Raw genomic sequence first — 12,055 nt, forward strand, 5'->3', positions numbered from 1 at the left:
GCTTGTTTTATCAAGTCTCCCAAGAGTGATACTTAGGTAGTACTTTTGTGGATGCATAAGAGAGAAGTTAATTAATTATATCCAAAGGATGCCTTTGGGCATTAGGGCTTAATTTACTTGTAGGACTCCAGTGGAGAAGGACACTAAGACTTGCTTTGAATATACCAAACAAAGGATGGCAAAGGATGGATGACTGACACTCTTTCAGTGCCTACGTTGCAGAAGGTAATGCATGAAGACTTTTAAATATATTCTCTCACTTAATATGAGGCTTGACTTGAAAAGCTAGGCCACTGGCAATGCTTCTATTAGAACTTTCCTAATCTTTTCTATTTTTTTAAAGGCTTATGGGAGACCCAGGCTAGGTTGAGTATGTTTGACTCCTCTTGTAGCTGGAATGATAAAATAAAGCCCCTGGTAACTTTAATACCCCCAGTTATATCGGTGGATAGATTATCTAGACAGAAAATCATTAATGAGACATCAGCCTTAAATGAACATTAGACCAGATGGACTTAATAGACATATATAGAACATTCCATCCAAAAGCAACAGAATACACATTCTTCTCAAGTGCACATGGAACATTCTGCAGGATAGGACATATGCTAGGCCACAAAACAAGTCTCATTACACTTAAGGAGACTGAAATCATATCAAGCATCTTTTCACAGTGGTATGATACAAGAAATCAGTTACAAAAAGAAAATGAAAAATCACAAATATGTGGGATTAAACAACATGCTACCGAATAACCAGTGGGTGAACAAAGAAATAAAAGACAACTGAAAATGGAAATACAACTTACCAAAATCTATGGGATGCAGCAAAAGCAGTTCTGTGAGGGAAGTTCATAGCAATACAGGCCTAGCTCAAGAAACAAGACCAATCTTAATAATATAAGAGAGGAAATAAATGAGATAGGGATTAAAAGACAATATAAAAAGATCAATGAAACTAAGAACTGGTTCTTTGAAAAGATAAACAGAATTGGCAAACCTTTAGCTAGTTACACCAAGAAAAAAAGAGAGGGCTCAAATAAATAAAACGAGAAATGAGAGAGGAGAAGTTACAACTGATACCACAGAAATACTAAGGATTATGAGATTATTATGAATAATGATAGGCCAACAAATTATACAACCTAGAAGAAAGGGATATATTTCTAGAAACATACAATCATTAATACATTAATGAAAGAAGTTAAAGAATACACAAATAAATGGAAAGATAGTCCATGCTCATGGACTGGAAGAATTAATATTGTTAAAATGGTCATACTATTCAATGACTATATTATAAAACTAAGTAATCAAAATAGTCTGTTAATTATTATACCTTTGTAATATAGTGGATATATGGAAATGTACTTTGGTGCAGCCACTATTGAAAGCAGCACAATATTCTTTTGGATTTTAGGGATTTAGTGCAGTTTCAACATATAATCTAAATTGTCATTGTAGTTCACCACCTTGCATTTTGTTTTAAAGACACAGAGGCTTAAAATGAGGTTCTTTTCTTCTCTCAAAAAAAAAAAAAAAAAAAAAGGAAGTTGATGGCAATGTGGAACTATATTTAGAGCAATCTGTTGGTGCTTCAGTGGAATCTATCCTGTTGGTAAAATGTAGAGTAGCCTTAAAATGTTTTCTTTTTAATATTTTTATTTTAATTTTAATTTATAGAAAGAGAAATTGAGCATGTGAGCAGGGAAGATGGGAAGAGGGATAGAGAGAGAGAATCCCAAGCAGGCTCCATCTCTAACATGGAGCCCTTTGCAGGGCTTGGTTTCACCACTCTGGGATCATGACCTGAGCTGGAATCAAGAGTCAGACACTTCAACCGACTGAGCCACTGAGGTACCCCCATATGTTTGTTTGTTTTTAAGTTAAATATCATTCCACTGACTCCACAGTAATAAAAATAAAAATTTTGCTTAATCATAAAACTTCACTTACTAGATTCAACTCACGTATATGATCAACTCTTAATTCCTATAGGGTAAATACTTTGGGAAATGAAAAGTTTCCTTGAACTGGTTGGTATTATACTAGCATATTCCTTCTAACTAAGTACAACTTCCACAAAGTTCTATGGCAGAGAAGTTTGGATGCTGCAGCTTATAGGCACATCATTAAAGAATCTCTGCAAAACAATATAACTTCATAGAGTTCCAAATAAATTTAAGATATTCTTAGCACTCTTGCTACCCATCTAGCCACTACTCTTTCTATTTAATTAACACTTACTATTAAGAATCCATGAGATTCAGGTTTATGGAGCAATCCTGATCAGAAAGTGTTTAGGATGAAGGAAAAGACAGTCCATTTGTTTGAGACATGGTAGTTTAGTTTCACTCAGAAAGTGAAGAGTATGCCAAAATCTCAAGTGCCACTGTCAATGACATATACATTTTTTGGTATTAACCTGTAATGTCTTGAGTGTTCCCAGTTGAAAAATTGCTTCCGTATTATATCAAGCTCAAAAATCCTCAAAATCTTAGCATCTTACTTGATTAATATTATTTAGCCATAAAAAAAGGATGAGATTGTGCCATTTGTGACAACATGGATGGACCTAGAGGATATTATCCTAGGTGAAGTAAGTCAGGCTGAAAAAGACAAATACCATATGATTTCACTTACATGTGTAATCTAAACAAAAAAAGAGAGAGAGAGAGAGAGAGAGAATAAACAAACAAAAAGCAGAATGAGAACTAAAAACACAGAGAACAAACTCAGGGCTGCCAGAGGGGAGGGGGAACTGGGAAAAATGGGTGAAGGGGAGTGGGAGACACAAGCTTCCAGTTATAGATGAATAAGTCATGGGAATAGAAGACACAGCATAAGGAATATTGTTAATGATATTTTAATAGTGTTGCATAGTGACAGAAAGCAGCTGTACTTGTAGTGAGTATAGCGTGGTGCATAAATTTGTCCTATCCCTATGTTATACACTTAAAACGAAGATATCATTTTGTGTCAGTTATACCCAAATAAAAACATTGGGAAACAAAACAGAACAAACAAAATTAAACTCATAGATACAGAGAACAGAATGGTGGGTGCGGGGGGGAAGGGGACTTGGAAGGAGAGTGAAATGTGTAAAGGGGGTCAAGAGATACAGATATCCAGCTATAAAGTGAATAAGTCATGGATGTGTAATGTACAGCATAGTGTCTATATCAATAGTATTGTAGTGCATATTTGAAATTACCAAGAGAGTAAATCTTAAAATCTTGTTTCTCATCACAGGAAAAAAAACTTCACTTTTTTGTAATTTTGTATAGTACAGTATAATACAGATGGTAACTAGACTTATTTTGTGGTGATCATTTCACTGTGTATACAAATATTGAATTATTATGTTGTATACATGAAAATAACATAATATTACATGTCACTTATACCTCAATTTAAAAAAAATGTAAAAAAACAAAAACAAAACAAAACAAAAGCTCAAAGACCCTCAGACCCTTTAGCTGCTTGATAGTAGCATATGTGTCCATTTGTACTGTTATTTTTCCTCAGCACCTAGAGTTCCTGGCCTATTATAAGTGTACAATAAATATTTTTTAGTAAAAGTAAAATGTAGTCTAATGATTTTTAATACTCCCTAAGATAGTTTTATATACTTTCACTTGAAATCTGTGGAGATTTTAAATAAGTTATGAGTCTGGCTATGATCTCGCTGACACCTCAGATCTTCATTGACATGAGTAAAGATCCAGAAGATGCTGAATGGAGTGGATATGAGTGGATTTGTTTTGTGAACTTATGGGTGAGAGAGGCAACTATCAGCAGGAGCACATATTGTTTGCCATAGGTCTCTTGCGAGAAGCTGGGATGTCCTGCTTCTCCGGCCTTTGGCTGATTCTGCAGCAGATGAGTTGAAGCAGAAATTATATCAGGACATGCTTCCTGTTAGGAGCTATCATGAGTCACTGCATTTATTGGGAAGAAATTGTTCACAGTAATTTGAAGACCTTGATATAAGAGTGATCGTCACTGGCACAGGAGGAATGCATGAAATAAAGAACTTGGTACCATTTCTAGTACCATTTGAAAATAATTGGGTTTAGAATGACATCAGAGATGTTTTTCTACATTAAATGTTCTAGAACAATGTGACTTCAGTGACAGGGACTCCAGGGAAAACCTGAAGTCATTTAGAAAATGTACCATGGCTTTGACAAGCATAAAGACTTATATATAATCAATCCCAAATGTTACACAGCTGTTTCTAAAAAGTATTAAGTGTAATATTATTGTCCTAATTATCTTTTTTTCCCCAAGAATGTGGTATTATATGGCATCCCTTACAATTAACTATGCTTAGTTGAAATCAGTATGCCAACCCTGTAACGTTATATACAATGCCATTAGTTGTGTTATGAATAAATGTACCAAACAAGGAAACAAACACATATTTAAAAAAAATGAATGAAAAAAAAAGAGGTTGAAGTGTTGACAGGGGTGAATGGAGGTAGAAGATGAGGACACAGGAGGCAGATACACAGGATAATGGTGAAATTCTAAACCCTTGTGGAAAAAAAAAAAGAAATCTTGAGGAGTTCTAGTTCTCCTCATACTATAGAACTGAGGGTTCAAAGGTGTACTACCTAAATCTCAGAAATTAGAGAACCTCCAGCTGATGTCTGGGTAACATTAGTCAGCATCTCAAGTTATATGCTCCCAATGTTGTACCAACTTCTCCCTCAGTCCCCATTGAAATCCTACCATACATCCCAACACGTATACCAAAGCCTAGGACTCATGCTTGACTATGTTTTTCCTCTTACCTTCCATAACCAACACAAAAGCAATTCTGTATTTGTTTCCAAAATAAACTTTGAAGTCATTTACTTGTCTTCTATATCACTACTATTCCTGATCCTAGAACACCATCATTTCCTTCCTGGATAACTGCAAGAATTGTAATCTCCATTCTAACCACCCTTTCACCACTCTTGCCATGCTCCTTCCATAGCAGAGTGATCTATGAAAACAGTAAATAAAATCAAGTCTCTGTTTAAAAATCCTCTAGTGAATTCCCATAAATCTGAGGATGGAATGCAAACTCCTGCAGTGGTGGAGAGTAGCTGGCCCCTCACCCAGTACCACTTGCTCTCAGTAGGCTTCTACCACCCTGCCTGCCTATACCTGAGAGGTGCCAAGATTTCTCCCGCCTTAGGGTTTTTGTTCTTGCTGCTCCTGGACATGTCTTTCTCCTTCTCATTCCATCCCCATCTTCTCATCCTTCCATGTAGGTTCAAATATCCCTCCTTGTGGAGGTCTTCCCTTTCTATTCTATTGAAAATTGTCCCCGTTTACCACATTGCTTTCTTTCTTTCTTTCTTTCTTTCTTTCTTTCTTTCTTTCTTTCTTTCTTTCTTTCTTTATTTTTTGTAGCACTTGTTAAGATTTATAACTTTCTTACGTGCTATTTCTCTTCTGATCAGAGATGGGAGTCTGTGGCTTTTTCACAGTTGTATTCCCATTGCCATTTTATAATAAGCACCCCATACATATTGGTTGAGTGAAAAAGATTCTTTATTTGGATGTCCTTTTGTGCCTTTGAAAACCACTGGCTTCCCACTTGTCTCTTCCTATGGCTCAGAGAAATCCATGGGCCTATCCCATATTTTGACTTTCATATAGACCTTTTCTGCTTCCCACACCAAACGAACTTCCTAAAAATTGAGTCATGTAAATAGGCCTCTGATAGAGTGCGGAGCAATTCTTCTTATTACCATAAGGGTTCAGCCATGGCTGAATTCTAGTAGGCACGCAGATTGGGCTGAAATGGGCTGTTGATGTATTTGTCCTTGAAGTCTGTGCCAGTTAATCATTCTTCGCCTCCAAAGTTAAGTGACTTTTCAAAAATATGACATATAACTTAGAGAGTCCTGAGAAGGAAAAATAAAACTGTACCATCCTTCCTGAAATCAGTTTTAATCAGAGAGAAGTTAGTAGAACTCTAGACGGTGAAATGCATTTTCTTGTGGATCTGCAATTCTAATAGTTTTTTCTATTTTTTTTTATTGAGGTATAATTGAAAAATGAAATAGTAAGATAAAGTGCATATCATGATGATTTTATATGTATAAACTGTGAAAGGACTCCCTCTATCAAGTTTAATCAACAGATCCATTGCCTTATATATTGGCCTTTTTGTGTGTGTGTGAAGTTCTACTCTTACCACATCCAATTATACAATACAGTGTTATCAACTATAGTCATTGTTACATATTAGATACTAAGATTTTATTCATCTTATAACTGAAAGTTTGTATTACTTTTCTACCAACATTCCCTTATTTCCTCCAGCCCCCAGACCCTGGCAAGTGCTTTTCTGTTCTCTGTTCCTATGAGTTTGACTTTTGACTTTTGACTTTTGACTTTTTTTTTTTTTTTTTTTTTTTTTAGGTTTCATTGTAAGTGATACCATGCAATGTTTATCCTTCTCTCTCTGGCTTATTTCACCTCACACAATGGCCTCAAGATGCATCTAAGTTTTCACATGTGGCGGGATTTCCTTCTTTTTAAAGACTGTGTAATATTCCATTGTATGTATATACTACAATTTCTTTATCCATTCACCCATGGCTGGAAATATAGGCTGTTTCCATGGTTTAGCTATTGTAAATAATACAGTGATGAACATGGCAGTACCGATTATCTCTTTCAGATAATGGTTTCATTACCCTTGGTTATACACTCAGAAGTGGGGTTTCTGGATTGTGTGGTAGTTCTGTTTTTATTTCTTGAGGAACCTCTATACTGTTTTCCATAGTGTCTATACCAATTTACATTCCTCCCACCAACAGTGTACATAGTTCCCCTTCTCTCCACATCCTCACTAGCATTTGTTATTTCTTGTCTTTTTTATGATAGCCATTCTAACAGGTGTGAGCTGATATGTCATTGCAGTTTGACTTGCATTTGCCTAATTATTAGTGATGTCGAATAACTTTTCATGTACCTTTTGGCCATCTGTATTTTGTATTTTTTTATTTTTAGGAAAGTATTTATTCATATTCTTTGTCCATTTTTTAATTGGGTTGTATGTTGTGTTGCTATAAGTCCCTGTTGTATTTCAGATATTAATCCATTATCAGATATGTGGTTTGCAAATACTTTCTCTCATTCCATAGGTAGCCTTTTCATTTTGTTGATGGTTTCTTTTGTTGTGCAGAAACTTTTTAGTTAAATGTAGTCCTGCTTATTTATTTGTGGTTTTGTTCCTTTGCTTATGGCGTCAAATCCAAAACGTCATTGCCAAGACGGATGTCAAGGAGCTTAACCTCTGTGTTTTCTTTTGGGTGCTTTATGATTTTAGGTCTTATGTTCAAGTCTTTAATCTACTTTCAGTAGATTTTTGTGTATGGTATAAGATAGAGGTCCAGTGTCATTCTTTTATATATGGCTACCAGTTTTCCCAACACCATTTTTTGAAAAGACTGTCCATTTTCCATTGTATATTCTTGGTTCCTTTGTTACAAATTAATTGATTATATATGCCTGGCCTGTATCTGGGTTCTCTATTTTGCTCTATTGATCTATGTGTCTGTTTGTATGCCAATACCACACTGTTTTGATTACTATAGCTTTGTCATATAGTTCAAAATCTGGAAGTCTAATACCTCAAGCTTTGTTTTTCTTTCTTAAGATTTCTTTGGCTATTTGGTATATTTTATGGTTCCATACTAATTTTAGGATTGTTTTTTCCATTTCTGTGAAAAATGTCATTGAAATTTTGATAAGGATTGCATTGATTTTGTAGATTGCTTTGGGTAGTAGGGACAATTTAACAATATTAATTCTTCCAATCCATGAGCATAGACTATCTTTCCACTTATTTGTGTCTTCTTTAATTTCTTTCATCAGTGTCTTATGGTTTTCAGTATACAGGTCTTTCTCTTCACAGTTAACTTTATTTCTATGTATTTTATTCTTTTTGATGCAGTTGTAAATTGGAATGTTTAACTTCTCCTTCTGGTAGTTCATTGCTGTTGTATAAAAACACAATTGTTTTTTGTATATTGCTTTTGTGTCCTGCAATGTTACTGAATCCGCTGATTAGTTCTAACAGTTTTTTGGTGGAATCTTCAGGATTTTCTATATATAATACCATCTACAAATAGAAACAGCTTTCATGCTTTCTTTCCTACTTGTATGCCTATTATTTCTTTGTCTTGCCCAAGTCCTCTGCTCGGGACTTCCAGTACTGTGTTGAATAAAAATGGCAATCCCTGTTTTGTTCTTGGTCTTAGAAGAAAAACTTTTATCTTTTTATAAGTGGGTATCATATTAGTCCTGGGCTTGTCATATATAACCTTTATTGTGTTGAAGTATGTTCCCTTTATACACATTTTGTTGAGAGTGATTTATTTTAATCATAAATGGATGTTGATGATGTCAAATGCTTTTTCTTCATCTATTGAGATGATCATATGATTTTTATCCTTCATGTTGTTAATGCACTGCATCATATAATTGATTTGCAGATGTTGAACCATCCTTGCATCCTGGGAACGAATACCACTTGATCATGGTGTATGATCTTTTTAATGTACTGTTGAATTTTTTTTCCTAATATTTTGCTGAAAACTTTTTTTATCTGCCTTTTTATCCTCATATTGTCTCACTCTCTTTTTTTAAATTTAAGTATAATTGACATGTGTTACATTAGTTTCAGTATACAACATAGTAATTTGATAATTCTGTATGGTATACTATACTCACCATGGTAAGTGTAGTTACATCTATCACCATACAATGTTATTAAAATATTATATAGACTGTATTCCCTACATAGTACTTTGTATCTCCATGGCTTATTTATTTCATAACTGGAAGTTTGTACCTTTTAATCCTCTTTATCTATTTTGCCCATCCCTTAGTCTTCTCCCCTCTGGCAACCACTAATTTGTTCTCTGTATTTATGAGTCTGTCTCTGTTTGTTTCTCTGTTCATTTGTTTTGTTTTTTAGATTCCACATATAAATGATATCGTATGGTGTTTCTCTTTTACTTATTTCACTTACCATAATACACTCCAGGTTTATTTTTGCTGAGTATTTTTACATCTATATTCATCAGGGATATTGGCCTGTATTTGTTTGTTTGTTTGTTTGTTTTTGTTTTGTTTTCCTCATACGTTCTGTGTATGGCTTTGTTATCAGGGTAATGTTGCCCTCATATAATGAGTTTGGAAGTTTTTTCCTCAAATATAGGTATTTGTTCGTTTTTAAGATGTTTCGTAGAATTCACCAGTGAGGATATTGGTACTGGATTTTTCTTTCTTGGGAGTTTTTTGATTACTGATTCAATAGTAATTTGTCTATTCATGTGTTCTCTTTCTTCATGATTCAGTATTGGTAGGTTGCATCATTTTCAGAATATATCCATTTCTCCTAGGTTGTTCAATCCATTGGTGTATAATTGTTTATAGCAGTATCTTATGATTCTTTGTATTTCTGTGGTCTTGGTTGTAATGTTTTCACTTTCATCTATAATTTCATTTGAGTCCTCTTTTCTTGCTTAGTCTAGCTAAACGTTTGTCTGGTTTGTTTATCATTTAAAAACTTTTTATTCTTTCCATAAATTTTGGTATGTTGTATTTCCATTTCATTTGTTTCAAATATTTTTTTTTTATCTCTCTTTTGATTTTTTTCTTTGACTCATTGGTTATCAGGAGCATGTTGTTTAATCTCCACATATTTGTGAATTTTCCAGTTTTTTTTTTTTTCATAATTGATTGGTAGTTTCACACCTTTGTGGTTGGAAAAGATGCTTGATATGACTTCAGTCTTAAATTTATTGAAACTTGTTTTGTGGACTAAAATATTATCTATCCTGGAGAATGTCCCATTTGCACTTGAGAAGGATGTGTATTAGAATTGAATGGAATTGAATGGAATATTCTGTATATGTCTGTTAGGTCGTCAAGCCTAACATATAATTAAAACAAATTTTTTTTAATGTTTATTTATTTTTGAGACAGATACAGAGCATGAACAGAGGAGGGACAGAGAGAGGGAGACACAGAATCTGAAGCAGGCTCCAGGCTCCGAGCTGTCAGCACAGAGCCCAACATGGGGCTTGAACTCATGGACCGCAAGATCATGACCTGAGCTGAGGTCAGATGCTTAACCGACTGGGCCACCCAGGTGCCCAGAGCCTAACATATAATTTAAGTTTAATGTTTCCTTATTGACTTTCCACCTGGATTATCTATCCAATGTTGAATGTGGGGTATTAAAGTCTCCTGCTGTTATTGCATTGTTGTTTCTCTCTTCAGATCTTGTAATATTTGCTTTATGTATTTAGCTGCTCCTATTTTTGCATGCATAAATATATACAAATACATCCTCTTAGTGAATTGACTCCTTTATTATTATATAATGACCTTCTTTGTCTCTTGTTACAGTGAATCTATTTTGTTTGGTATCAATATAGCTATCCCTGAATTCTTCTGGTTTCCATTTGCATGGAATGTCTTTTTCTATACCTTCACTTTTAGTCTGTTTGTTCTTAAAATTGAAGTGATTCTCTTGTACACAGCATATAGTTGGGACTTGTTTTTTATCTGGTTAGCCACTTTGTGTCTTTTGGTTGAAGAATTTAGTTCATTTACATTTGAAGTCATTATTGATAAGAATGGACTTACTATTGCCATTTTGCTAATAATTTTCTGGTTGCTTTGTAATTCATTGTTCATTTTTTTTTAAATCTCTCTCCCTTTTTTTAATGTTTATTTATTTTGAGAGAGAGACAGAGACAGAGAGAGAGAATCCCAAGCAGGTACCACGCTGTTAGTGCAGAGCCCAATGCAGGACTCAATTCCACATACTGTGAAATCATAACCTGAGCTGAAATCAAGGGTTGGATACTTAACCAACTGAACCCCAGGCATCCCATTTTTTATCTCTTGTTTTCTTCTGTGATTTTCTTTCTTTTTTTCCTCCTCCTCCTCCCCCTTCCCCCTTCTTCCTCTTCTTCTTCTTCTTCTCCTTTTCTCTAGTGCTATGCTTTGATTCCTTTCTCTTTTATCTTTTGTGTATCTACTACTGTTTTTTGCTTCATGGTTACCATAAACTTTACACAAAACATCTTATATTTATAACAGTCTATTTTAAACTAATAATTTAACTTCAAATACACACAAAAACTGCATGCTTTTACACTGCCGTCCACACATATTTTATGTTATTGATTTCACAATTTACATTTTTTACCATGCATATTCCTTAGCAATTATTATACTTATTTTTGGTACTCCTATCTTTTGACATTTATGCTAAAATTATAAATGATTTACCTACCATCATTTTACTATTAGAATACTCTAATTTTAACTATATATTTACCTTTACCAGTGACTTTTATTCTTCCATGTTTTCCTGTTACTGGTTAATACCCTTCTAATACATATTTGGGTACATATTTGTATTTTAATTTTTATAGTATTCTGAAAAAATTCACTTGAGCATATTGGATCCCCTGGAAACCCACTTTATCACAGAGTGCTGTAGTGGCCTTTTCATGCCCTCATTTGCATTTGTGTTTGTGATTAATTCACACCAAGTGAAGGCCAAATGTTGTTAGTTTCCCTACTATAGAAACAGAGGTTTTGCGGTAGTTTAAATGGAGTTGTATTCCTCAACCTTTGTTTCTAATATGTATTACCTACATTAGTCCTTTGTGATAAGCTGTCCCAGAATGTTGACTTTCTTGGGCTCTCAGTGGCAGTATTTAAGGGTCTCTGGAAAAGCACAGTTGGGGAAGTAGAGGAAGAAGAACTCTACTCTTCCTCACCCTCATTCCCTATATCCCTGCCTTGTCTTCAATAAAGAAGCTCCTCTTTTCTTTTTAAAATGTTTTTTAATGTTTATTTATTTTTGAGAGACAGAGTAAGAGTGGGGGAGGAACAGAGAGAGAGGGAAACACAGAATCTGAAGCAGGGTCCAGGCTCTGGGCTGTCAGCACAGAGCCTGACATGGAGCTCAAACCCATGACCTGTGAGATCATGACCTGAGCCGAAGTTGGATGCCC

General features: G+C 34.6%; 1 long non-coding RNA gene across 1 annotated transcript; it reads left to right on the forward strand.

The window, feature by feature from the left end:
* The first annotated feature begins 4 nt into the window (after window positions 1-4).
* Window positions 5-10,044, forward strand: LOC123608601. Its single transcript, XR_006717329.1, has 3 exons — window positions 5-225; window positions 1,683-1,856; window positions 10,005-10,044. It is a non-coding gene; the product is annotated as an uncharacterized LOC123608601 (long non-coding RNA).
* The last annotated feature ends 2,011 nt before the right edge of the window (window positions 10,045-12,055 follow it).

This window comes from Leopardus geoffroyi, chromosome A1, assembly GCF_018350155.1.
Source record: "Leopardus geoffroyi isolate Oge1 chromosome A1, O.geoffroyi_Oge1_pat1.0, whole genome shotgun sequence".
NCBI lineage: Eukaryota > Metazoa > Chordata > Mammalia > Carnivora > Felidae > Leopardus > Leopardus geoffroyi.